Source organism: Acipenser ruthenus, chromosome 5 (genome assembly GCF_902713425.1).
Source record: "Acipenser ruthenus chromosome 5, fAciRut3.2 maternal haplotype, whole genome shotgun sequence".
In the NCBI taxonomy this organism is placed as follows: domain Eukaryota; kingdom Metazoa; phylum Chordata; class Actinopteri; order Acipenseriformes; family Acipenseridae; genus Acipenser; species Acipenser ruthenus.
The window spans coordinates 16230795-16243692 of NC_081193.1; positions in this window are offsets into that span (position 1 = coordinate 16230795).

Sequence of the window (12898 nt, forward strand, 5' to 3'; positions counted from 1 at the left end):
ATAAAACAAAATAAAATCAATAAATAATAATGTCATAGACTTAAAGTCATACCTTTGAAGTCATAATGCATTGCAAGTGTTATTAGGGAATGTTGTGCTGTGTTTTCAAGCGCTTCAATGTGCTGCTCTGCAAGGTTTGGAGACAGCGGGTGCGTTCACGGAGATCATGAGCAGCCGGAGATCAAGAGCAGCCGCCGCAGGGGAGGGATACCATGGTAAATAGGTTACCTATCTCTCCCCTGGGTGCGTTGTGTTTTCGTGAGCAATAATGCAGGAAAGCAGCGGGCGGGATGGCGAGCTTGTCCTGCTGCTCCAACACAAGCTACCTTAAGAGCCGGTACGATGAGGGCAATGGGTGAAGTTCGTCAGGAGTACTGCATAAAAAAACGAGTGTGTTGTCGTGGCAGTTGGTGATCAAAGAAATAAAACAAAATAAAATCAATAAATAATAATGTCATAGACTTAAAGTCATACCTTTGAAGTCATAATGCATTGCAAGTGTTATTAGGGAATGTTGTGCTGTGTTTTCAAGCGCTTCAATGTGCTGCTCTGCAAGGTTTGGAGACAGCGGGTGCGTTCACGGAGATCATGAGCAGCCGGAGATCAAGAGCAGCCGCCGCAGGGGAGGGATACCATTGTAAATAGGTTACCTATTTACCATGGTATCTCTCCCCTGGGTGCGTTGTGTTTTCGTGAGCAATAATGCAGGAAAGCAGCGGGCGGGATGGCGAGCTTGTCCTGCTGCTCCAACACAAGCTACCTTAAGAGCCGGTACGATGCGGGCAATGGGTGAAGTTCGTCAGGAGTACTGCATAAAAAAAACGAGTGTGTTGTCGTGGCAGTTGGTGATCAAAGAAATAAAACTAAATAAAATCAATAAATAATAATGTCATAGACTTAAAGTCATACCTATGAAGTCATAATGCATTGCAAGTGTTATTAGGGAATGTTGTGCTGTGTTTTCAAGCGCTTCAATGTGCTGCTCTGCAAGGTTTGGAGACAGCGGGTGCGTTCACGGAGATCATGAGCAGCCGGAGATCAAGAGCAGCCGCCGCAGGGGAGGGATACCATGGTAAATAGGTTACCTTATAATAATTTACCATGGTATCTCTCCCCTGGGTGCGTTGTGTTTTCGTGAGCAATAATGCAGGAAAGCAGCGGGCGGGATGGCGAGCTTGTCCTGCTGCTCCAACACAAGCTACCTTAAGAGCCGGTACGATGCGGGCAATGGGTGAAGTTCGTCAGGAGTACTGCATAAAGAAAACGAGTGTGTTGTCGTGGCAGTTGGTGATCAAAGAAATAAAACAAAATAAAATCAATAAATAATAATGTCATAGACTTAAAGTCATACCTTTGAAGTCATAATGCATTGCAAGTGTTATTAGGTAATGTTGTACTGTGTTTTCAAGCGCTTCGATGTGCTGCTCTGCAAGGTTTGGAGACAGCGGGTGCGTTCACGGAGATCATGAGCAGCCGGAGATCAAGAGCAGCCGCCGCAGGGGAGGGATACTATGGTAAATAGGTTACCTATTTACCATAGTATCCCTCCCCTGGGTGCGTTGTGTTTTCGTGAGCAATAATGCAGGAAAGCAGCGGGCGGGATGGCGAGCTTGTCCTGCTGCTCCAACACAAGCTACCTTAAGAGCCGGTACGATGCGGGCAATGGGTGAAGTTCGTCAGGAGTACTGCATAAAAAAAACGAGTGTGTTGTCGTGGCAGTTGGTGATCAAAGAAATAAAACTAAATAAAATCAATAAATAATAATTTCATAGACTTAAAGTCATACCTTTGAAGTCATAATGCATTGCAAGTGTTATTAGGGAATGTTGTGCTGTGTTTTCAAGCGCTTCAATGTGCTGCTCTGCAAGGTTTGGAGACAGCGGGTGCGTTCACGGAGATCATGAGCAGCCGGAGATCAAGAGCAGCCGCCGCAGGGGAGGGATACCATGGTAAATAGGTTACCTATTTACCATGGTATCTCTCCCCTGGGTGCGTTGTGTTTTCGTGAGCAATAATGCAGGAAAGCAGCGGGCGGGATGGCGAGCTTGTCCTGCTGCTCCAACACAAGCTACCTTAAGAGCCGGTACGATGCAGGCAATGGGTGAAGTTCGTCAGGAGTACTGCATAAAAAAACGAGTGTGTTGTCGTGGCAGTTGGTGATCAAAGAAATAAAACAAAATAAAATCAATAAATAATAATGTCATAGACTTAAAGTCATACCTTTGAAGTCATAACGCATTGCAAGTGTTATGTAAATAGGTTACCTATTTACCATGGTATCTCTCCCCTGTGTGCGTTGTGTTTTCGTGAGCAATAATGCAGGAAAGCAGCGGGCGGGATGGCGAGCTTGTCCTGCTGCTCCAACACAAGCTACCTTAAGAGCCGGTACGATGCGGGCAATGGGTGAAGTTCGTCAGGAGTACTGCATTAAAAAAACGAGTGTGTTGTCGTGGCAGTTGGTGATCAAAGAAATAAAACTAAATAAAATCAATAAATAATAATGTCATAGACTTAAAGTCATACCTTTGAAGTCATAATGCATTGCAAGTGTTATTAGGGAATGTTGTGCTGTGTTTTCAAGCGCTTCAATGTGCTGCTCTGCAAGGTTTGGAGACAGCGGGTGCGTTCACGGAGATCATGAGCAGCCGGAGATCAAGAGCAGCCGCCGCAGGGGAGGGATACCATGGTAAATAGGTTACCTTATAATAATTTACCATGGTATCTCTCCCCTGGGTGCGTTGTGTTTTCGTGAGCAATAATGCAGGAAAGCAGCGGGCGGGATGGCGAGCTTGTCCTGCTGCTCCAACACAAGCTACCTTAAGAGCCGGTACGATGAGGGCAATGGGTGAAGTTCGTCAGGAGTACTGCATAAAAAAACGAGTGTGTTGTCGTGGCAGTTGGTGATCAAAGAAATAAAACAAAATAAAATCAATAAATAATAATGTCATAGACTTAAAGTCATACCTTTGAAGTCATAATGCATTGCAAGTGTTATTAGGGAATGTTGTGCTGTGTTTTCAAGCGCTTCAATGTGCTGCTCTGCAAGGTTTGGAGACAGCGGGTGCGTTCACGGAGATCATGAGCAGCCGGAGATCAAGAGCAGCCGCCGCAGGGGAGGGATACCATGGTAAATAGGTTACCTATTTACCATGGTATCTCTCCCCTGGGTGCGTTGTGTTTTCGTGAGCAATAATGCAGGAAAGCAGCGGGCGGGATGGCGAGCTTGTCCTGCTGCTCCAACACAAGCTACCTTAAGAGCCGGTACGATGCGGGCAATGGGTGAAGTTCGTCAGGAGTACTGCATAAAAAAAACGAGTGTGTTGTCGTGGCAGTTGGTGATCAAAGAAATAAAACAAAATAAAATCAATAAATAATAATGTCATAGACTTAAAGTCATACCTTTGAAGTCATAATGCATTGCAAGTGTTATTAGGGAATGTTGTGCTGTGTTTTCAAGCGCTTCAATGTGCTGCTCTGCAAGGTTTGGAGACAGCGGGTGCGTTCACGGAGATCATGAGCAGCCGGAGATCAAGAGCAGCCGCCGCAGGGGAGGGATACCATGGTAAATAGGTTACCTATTTACCATGGTATCTCTCCCCTGGGTGCGTTGTGTTTTCGTGAGCAATAATGCAGGAAAGCAGCGGGCGGGATGGCGAGCTTGTCCTGCTGCTCCAACACAAGCTACCTTAAGAGCCGGTACGATGCGGGCAATGGGTGAAGTTCGTCAGGAGTACTGCGTAAAAAAAACGAGTGTGTTGTCGTGGCAGTTGGTGATCAAAGAAATAAAACAAAATAAAATCAATAAATAATAATGTCATAGACTTAAAGTCATACCTTTGAAGTCATAATGCATTGCAAGTGTTATTAGGGAATGTTGTGCTGTGTTTTCAAGCGCTTCAATGTGCTGCTCTGCAAGGTTTGGAGACAGCGGGTGCGTTCACGGAGATCATGAGCAGCCGGAGATCAAGAGCAGCCGCCGCAGGGGAGGGATACCATGGTAAATAGGTTACCTTATAATAATTTACCATGGTATCTCTCCCCTGGGTGCGTTGTGTTTTCGTGAGCAATAATGCAGGAAAGCAGCGGGCGGGATGGCGAGCTTGTCCTGCTGCTCCAACACAAGCTACCTTAAGAGCCGGTACGATGAGGGCAATGGGTGAAGTTCGTCAGGAGTACTGCATAAAAAAACGAGTGTGTTGTCGTGGCAGTTGGTGATCAAAGAAATAAAACAAAATAAAATCAATAAATAATAATGTCATAGACTTAAAGTCATACCTTTGAAGTCATAATGCATTGCAAGTGTTATTAGGGAATGTTGTGCTGTGTTTTCAAGCGCTTCAATGTGCTGCTCTGCAAGGTTTGGAGACAGCGGGTGCGTTCACGGAGATCATGAGCAGCCGGAGATCAAGAGCAGCCGCCGCAGGGGAGGGATACCATGGTAAATAGGTTACCTATTTACCATGGTATCTCTCCCCTGGGTGCGTTGTGTTTTCGTGAGCAATAATGCAGGAAAGCAGCGGGCGGGATGGCGAGCTTGTCCTGCTGCTCCAACACAAGCTACCTTAAGAGCCGGTACGATGCGGGCAATGGGTGAAGTTCGTCAGGAGTACTGCATAAAAAAAACGAGTGTGTTGTCGTGGCAGTTGGTGATCAAAGAAATAAAACTAAATAAAATCAATAAATAATAATGTCATAGACTTAAAGTCATACCTATGAAGTCATAATGCATTGCAAGTGTTATTAGGGAATGTTGTGCTGTGTTTTCAAGCGCTTCAATGTGCTGCTCTGCAAGGTTTGGAGACAGCGGGTGCGTTCACGGAGATCATGAGCAGCCGGAGATCAAGAGCAGCCGCCGCAGGGGAGGGATACCATGGTAAATAGGTTACCTATTTACCATGGTATCTCTCCCCTGGGTGCGTTGTGTTTTCGTGAGCAATAATGCAGGAAAGCAGCGGGCGGGATGGCGAGCTTGTCCTGCTGCTCCAACACAAGCTACCTTAAGAGCCGGTACGATGCAGGCAATGGGTGAAGTTCGTCAGGAGTACTGCATAAAAAAACGAGTGTGTTGTCGTGGCAGTTGGTGATCAAAGAAATAAAACAAAATAAAATCAATAAATAATAATGTCATAGACTTAAAGTCATACCTTTGAAGTCATAATGCATTGCAAGTTTTATTAGGGAATGTTGTGCTGTGTTTTCAAGCGCTTCAATGTGCTGCTCTGCAAGGTTTGGAGACAGCGGGTGCGTTCACGGAGATCATGAGCAGCCGGAGATCAAGAGCAGCCGCCGCAGGGGAGGGATACTATGGTAAATAGGTTACCTATTTACCATAGTATCTCTCCCCTGGGTGCGTTGTGTTTTCGTGAGCAATAATGCAGGAAAGCAGCGGGCGGGATGGCGAGCTTGTCCTGCTGCTCCAACACAAGCTACCTTAAGAGCCGGTACGATGCGGGCAATGGGTGAAGTTCGTCAGGAGTACTGCATAAAAAAAACGAGTGTGTTGTCGTGGCAGTTGGTGATCAAAGAAATAAAACTAAATAAAATCAATAAATAATAATGTCATAGACTTAAAGTCATACCTTTGAAGTCATAATGCATTGCAAGTGTTATTAGGGAATGTTGTGCTGTGTTTTCAAGCGCTTCAATGTGCTGCTCTGCAAGGTTTGGAGACAGCGGGTGCTTTCACGGAGATCATGAGCAGCCGGAGATCAAGAGCAGCCGCCGCAGGGGAGGGATACCATGGTAAATAGGTTACCTATTTACCATGGTATCTCTCCCCTGGGTGCGTTGTGTTTTCGTGAGCAATAATGCAGGAAAGCAGCGGGCGGGATGGCGAGCTTGTCCTGCTGCTCCAACACAAGCTACCTTAAGAGCCGGTACGATGCGGGCAATGGGTGAAGTTCGTCAGGAGTACTGCATAAAAAAACGAGTGTGTTGTCGTGGCAGTTGGTGATCAAAGAAATAAAACAAAATAAAATCAATAAATAATAATGTCATAGACTTAAAGTCATACCTTTGAAGTCATAATGCATTGCAAGTGTTATTAGGGAATGTTGTGCTGTGTTTTCAAGCGCTTCAATGTGCTGCTCTGCAAGGTTTGGAGACAGCGGGTGCGTTCACGGAGATCATGAGCAGCCGGAGATCAAGAGCAGCCGCCGCAGGGGAGGGATACCATGGTAAATAGGTTACCTTATAATAATTTACCATGGTATCTCTCCCCTGGGTGCGTTGTGTTTTCGTGAGCAATAATGCAGGAAAGCAGCGGGCGGGATGGCGAGCTTGTCCTGCTGCTCCAACACAAGCTACCTTAAGAGCCGGTACGATGAGGGCAATGGGTGAAGTTCGTCAGGAGTACTGCATAAAAAAACGAGTGTGTTGTCGTGGCAGTTGGTGATCAAAGAAATAAAACAAAATAAAATCAATAAATAATAATGTCATAGACTTAAAGTCATACCTTTGAAGTCATAATGCATTGCAAGTGTTATTAGGGAATGTTGTGCTGTGTTTTCAAGCGCTTCAATGTGCTGCTCTGCAAGGTTTGGAGACAGCGGGTGCGTTCACGGAGATCATGAGCAGCCGGAGATCAAGAGCAGCCGCCGCAGGGGAGGGATACCATGGTAAATAGGTTACCTATTTACCATGGTAAATCTCCCCTGGGTGCGTTGTGTTTTCGTGAGCAATAATGCAGGAAAGCAGCGGGCGGGATGGCGAGCTTGTCCTGCTGCTCCAACACAAGCTACCTTAAGAGCCGATACGATGCGGGCAATGGGTGAAGTTCGTCAGGAGTACTGCGTAAAAAAAACGAGTGTGTTGTCGTGGCAGTTGGTGATCAAAGAAATAAAACAAAATAAAATCAATAAATAATAATGTCATAGACTTAAAGTCATACCTTTGAAGTCATAATGCATTGCAAGTGTTATTAGGGAATGTTGTGCTGTGTTTTCAAGCGCTTCAATGTGCTGCTCTGCAAGGTTTGGAGACAGCGGGTGCGTTCACGGAGATCATGAGCAGCCGGAGATCAAGAGCAGCCGCCGCAGGGGAGGGATACCATGGTAAATATGTTACCTATTTACCATGGTATCTCTCCCCTGGGTGCGTTGTGTTTTCGTGAGCAATAATGCAGGAAAGCAGCGGGCGGGATGGCGAGCTTGTCCTGCTGCTCCAACACAAGCTACCTTAAGAGCCGGTACGATGCGGGTAATGGGTGAAGTTCGTCAGGAGTACTGCATAAAAAAAACGAGTGTGTTGTCGTGGCAGTTGGTGATCAAAGAAATAAAACAAAATAAAATCAATAAATAATAATGTCATAGACTTAAAGTCATACCTTTGAAGTCATAATGCATTGCAAGTGTTATTAGGGAATGTTGTGCTGTGTTTTCAAGCGCTTCAATGTGCTGCTCTGCAAGGTTTGGAGACAGCGGGTGCGTTCACGGAGATCATGAGCAGCCGGAGATCAAGAGCAGCCGCCGCAGGGGAGGGATACCATGGTAAATAGGTTACCTATTTACCATGGTAAATCTCCCCTGGGTGCGTTGTGTTTTTACCATGGTATCTCTCCCCTGGGTGCGTTGTGTTTTCGTGAGCAATAATGCAGGAAAGCAGCGGGCGGGATGGCGAGCTTGTCCTGCTGCTCCAACACAAGCTACCTTAAGAGCCGGTACGATGCGGGCAATGGGTGAAGTTCGTCAGGAGTACTGCATAAAAAAACGAGTGTGTTGTCGTGGCAGTTGGTGATCAAAGAAATAAAATAAAACAAAATAAAATCAATAAATAATAATGTCATAGACTTAAAGTCATACCTTTGAAGTCATAATGCATTGCAAGTGTTATTAGGGAATGTTGTGCTGTGTTTTCAAGCGCTTCAATGTGCTGCTCTGCAAGGTTTGGAGACAGCGGGTGCGTTCACGGAGATCATGAGCAGCCGGAGATCAAGAGCAGCCGCCGCAGGGGAGGGATACTATGGTAAATAGGTTACCTATTTACCATGGTATCTCTCCCCTGGGTGCGTTGTGTTTTCGTGAGCAATAATGCAGGAAAGCAGCGGGCGGGATGGCGAGCTTGTCCTGCTGCTCCAACACAAGCTACCTTAAGAGCCGGTACGATGCGGGCAATGGGTGAAGTTCGTCAGGAGTACTGCATAAAAAAAACGAGTGTGTTGTCGTGGCAGTTGGTGATCAAAGAAATAAAACTAAATAAAATCAATAAATAATAATGTCATAGACTTAAAGTCATACCTTTGAAGTCATAATGCATTGCAAGTGTTATTAGGGAATGTTGTGCTGTGTTTTCAAGCGCTTCAATGTGCTGCTCTGCAAGGTTTGGAGACAGCGGGTGCGTTCACGGAGATCATGAGCAGCCGGAGATCAAGAGCAGCCGCCGCAGGGGAGGGATACCATGGTAAATAGGTTACCTATAGGTTACCTATTTACCATGGTATCTCTCCCCTGGGTGCGTTGTGTTTTCGTGAGCAATAATGCAGGAAAGCAGCGGGCGGGATGGCGAGCTTGTCCTGCTGCTCCAACACAAGCTACCTTAAGAGCCGGTACGATGCGGGCAATGGGTGAAGTTCGTCAGGAGTACTGCATAAAAAAAACGAGTGTGTTGTCGTGGCAGTTGGTGATCAAAGAAATAAAACAAAATAAAATCAATAAATAATAATGTCATAGACTTAAAGTCATACCTTTGAAGTCATAATGCATTGCAAGTGTTATTAGGGAATGTTGTGCTGTGTTTTCAAGCGCTTCAATGTGCTGCTCTGCAAGGTTTGGAGACAGCGGGTGCGTTCACGGAGATCATGAGCAGCCGGAGATCAAGAGCAGCCGCCGCAGGGGAGGGATACCATGGTAAATAGGTTACCCCTGGGTGCGTTGTGTTTTCGTGAGCAATAATGCAGGAAAGCAGCGGGCGGGATGGCGAGCTTGTCCTGCTGCTCCAACACAAGCTACCTTAAGAGCCGGTACGATGCGGGCAATGGGTGAAGTTCGTCAGGAGTACTGCATAAAAAAAACGAGTGTGTTGTCGTGGCAGTTGGTGATCAAAGAAATAAAACAAAATAAAATCAATAAATAATAATGTCATAGACTTAAAGTCATACCTTTGAAGTCATAATGCATTGCAAGTGTTATTAGGGAATGTTGTGCTGTGTTTTCAAGCGCTTCAATGTGCTGCTCTGCAAGGTTTGGAGACAGCGGGTGCGTTCACGGAGATCATGAGCAACCGGAGATCAAGAGCAGCCGCCGCAGGGGAGGGATACCATGGTAAATAGGTTACCTATAGGTTACCTATTTACCATGGGATCTCTCCCCTGGGTGCGTTGTGTTTTCGTGAGCAATAATGCAGGAAAGCAGCGGGCGGGATGGCGAGCTTGTCCTGCTGCTCCAACACAAGCTACCTTAAGAGCCGGTACGATGCGGGCAATGGGTGAAGTTCGTCAGGAGTACTGCATAAAAAAAACGAGTGTGTTGTCGTGGCAGTTGGTGATCAAAGAAATAAAACAAAATAAAATCAATAAATAATAATGTCATAGACTTAAAGTCATACCTTTGAAGTCATAATGCATTGCAAGTGTTATTAGGGAATGTTGTGCTGTGTTTTCAAGCGCTTCAATGTGCTGCTCTGCAAGGTTTGGAGACAGCGGGTGCGTTCACGGAGATCATGAGCAGCCGGAGATCAAGAGCAGCCGCCGCAGGGGAGGGATACCATGGTAAATAGGTTACCTATTTACCATGGTATCTCTCCCCTGGGTGCGTTGTGTTTTCGTGAGCAATAATGCAGGAAAGCAGCGGGCGGGATGGCGAGCTTGTCCTGCTGCTCCAACACAAGCTACCTTAAGAGCCGGTACGATGCGGGCAATGGGTGAAGTTCGTCAGGAGTACTGCATAAAAAAACGAGTGTGTTGTCGTGGCAGTTGGTGATCAAAGAAATAAAACAAAATAAAATCAATAAATAATAATGTCATAGACTTAAAGTCATACCTTTGAAGTCATAATGCATTGCAAGTGTTATTAGGGAATGTTGTGCTGTGTTTTCAAGCGCTTCAATGTGCTGCTCTGCAAGGTTTGGAGACAGCGGGTGCGTTCACGGGGATCATGAGCAGCCGGAGATCAAGAGCAGCCGCCGCAGGGGAGGGATACCATGGTAAATAGGTTACCTATCTCTCCCCTGGGTGCGTTGTGTTTTCGTGAGCAATAATGCAGGAAAGCAGCGGGCGGGATGGCGAGCTTGTCCTGCTGCTCCAACACAAGCTACCTTAAGAGCCGGTACGATGCGGGCAATGGGTGAAGTTCGTCAGGAGTACTGCATAAAAAAACGAGTGTGTTGTCGTGGCAGTTGGTGATCAAAGAAATAAAACAAAATAAAATCAATAAATAATAATGTCATAGACTTAAAGTCATACCTTTGAAGTCATAATGCATTGCAAGTGTTATTAGGGAATGTTGTGCTGTGTTTTCAAGCGCTTCAATGTGCTGCTCTGCAAGGTTTGGAGACAGCGGGTGCGTTCACGGGGATCATGAGCAGCCGGAGATCAAGAGCAGCCGCCTGGGTGTGTTGTGTTTTCGTGAGCAATAATGCAGGAAAGCAGCGGGCGGGATGGCGAGCTTGTCCTGCTGCTCCAACACAAGCTACCTTAAGAGCCGGTACGATGCGGGCAATGGGTGAAGTTCGTCAGGAGTACTGCATAAAAAAACGAGTGTGTTGTCGTGGCAGTTGGTGATCAAAAAAATAAAACAAAATAAAATCAATAAATAATAATGTCATAGACTTAAAGTCATACCTTTGAAGTCATAATGCATTGCAAGTGTTATTAGGGAATGTTGTGCTGTGTTTTCAAGCGCTTCAATGTGCTGCTCTGCAAGGTTTGGAGACAGCGGGTGCGTTCACGGAGATCATGAGCAGCCGGAGATCAAGAGCAGCCGCCGCAGGGGAGGGATACCATGGTAAATAGGTTACCTATTTACCATGGTATCTCTCCCCTGGGTGCGTTGTGTTTTCGTGAGCAATAATGCAGGAAAGCAGCGGGCGGGATGGCGAGCTTGTCCTGCTGCTCCAACACAAGCTACCTTAAGAGCCGGTACGATGCGGGCAATGGGTGAAGTTCGTCAGGAGTACTGCATAAAAAAACGAGTGTGTTGTCGTGGCAGTTGGTGATCAAAGAAATAAAACAAAATAAAATCAATAAATAATAATGTCATAGACTTAAAGTCATACCTTTGAAGTCATAATGCATTGCAAGTGTTATTAGGGAATGTTGTGCTGTGTTTTCAAGCGCTTCAATGTGCTGCTCTGCAAGGTTTGGAGACAGCGGGTGCGTTCACGGAGATCATGAGCAGCCGGAGATCAAGAGCAGCCGCCGCAGGGGAGGGATACCATGGTAAATAGGTTAAATAGGTTACCTATTTACCATGGTATCTCTCCCCTGGGTGCGTTGTGTTTTCGTGAGCAATAATGCAGGAAAGCAGCGGGCGGGATGGCGAGCTGTCCTGCTGCTCCAACACAAGCTACCTTAAGAGCCGGTACGATGCGGACAATGGGTGAAAGAAATAAAACAAAATAAAATCAATAAATAATAATGTCATAGACTTAAAGTCATACCTTTGAAGTCATAATGCATTGCAAGTGTTATTAGGGAATGTTGTGCTGTGTTTTCAAGCGCTTCAATGTGCTGCTCTGCAAGGTTTGGAGACAGCGGGTGCGTTCACGGAGATCATGAGCAGCCGGAGATCAAGAGCAGCCGCCGCAGGGTAGGGATACCATGGTAAATAGGTTACCTATTTACCATGGTATCTCTCCCCTGGGTGCGTTGTGTTTTCGTGAGCAATAATGCAGGAAAGCAGCGGGCGGGATGGCGAGCTTGTCCTGCTGCTCCAACACAAGCTACCTTAAGAGCCGGTACGATGCGGGCAATGGGTGAAGTTCGTCAGGAGTACTGCATAAAAAAACGAGTGTGTTGTCGTGGCAGTTGGTGATCAAAGAAATAAAACAAAATAAAATCAATAAATAATAATGTCATAGACTTAAAGTCATACCTTTGAAGTCATAATGCATTGCAAGTGTTATTAGGGAATGTTGTGCTGTGTTTTCAAGCGCTTCAATGTGCTGCTCTGCAAGGTTTGGAGACAGCGGGTGCGTTCACGGAGATCATGAGCAGCCGGAGATCAAGAGCAGCCGCCTGGGTGTGTTGTGTTTTCGTGAGCAATAATGCAGGAAAGCAGCGGGCGGGATGGCGAGCTTGTCCTGCTGCTCCAACACAAGCTACCTTAAGAGCCGGTACGATGCGGGCAATGGGTGAAGTTCGTCAGGAGTACTGCATAAAAAAACGAGTGTGTTGTCGTGGCAGTTGGTGATCAAAGAAATAAAACAAAATAAAATCAATAAATAATAATGTCATAGACTTAAAGTCATACCTTTGAAGTCATAATGCATTGCAAGTGTTATTAGGGAATGTTGTGCTGTGTTTTCAAGCGCTTCAATGTGCTGCTCTGCAAGGTTTGGAGACAGCGGGTGCGTTCACGGAGATCATGAGCAGCCGGAGATCAAGAGCAGCCGCCTGGGTGTGTTGTGTTTTCGTGAGCAATAATGCAGGAAAGCAGCGGGCGGGATGGCGAGCTTGTCCTGCTGCTCCAACACAAGCTACCTTAAGAGCCGGTACGATGCGGGCAATGGGTGAAGTTCGTCAGGAGTACTGCATAAAAAAAACGAGTGTGTTGTCGTGGCAGATGGTGATCAAAGAAATAAAACTAAATAAAATCAATAAATAATAATGTCATAGACTTAAAGTCATACCTTTGAAGTCATAATGCATTGCAAGTGTTATTAGGGAATGTTGTGCTGTGTTTTCAAGCGCTTCAATGTGCTGCTCTGCAAGGTTTGGAGACAGCGGGTGCGTTCACGGAGATCA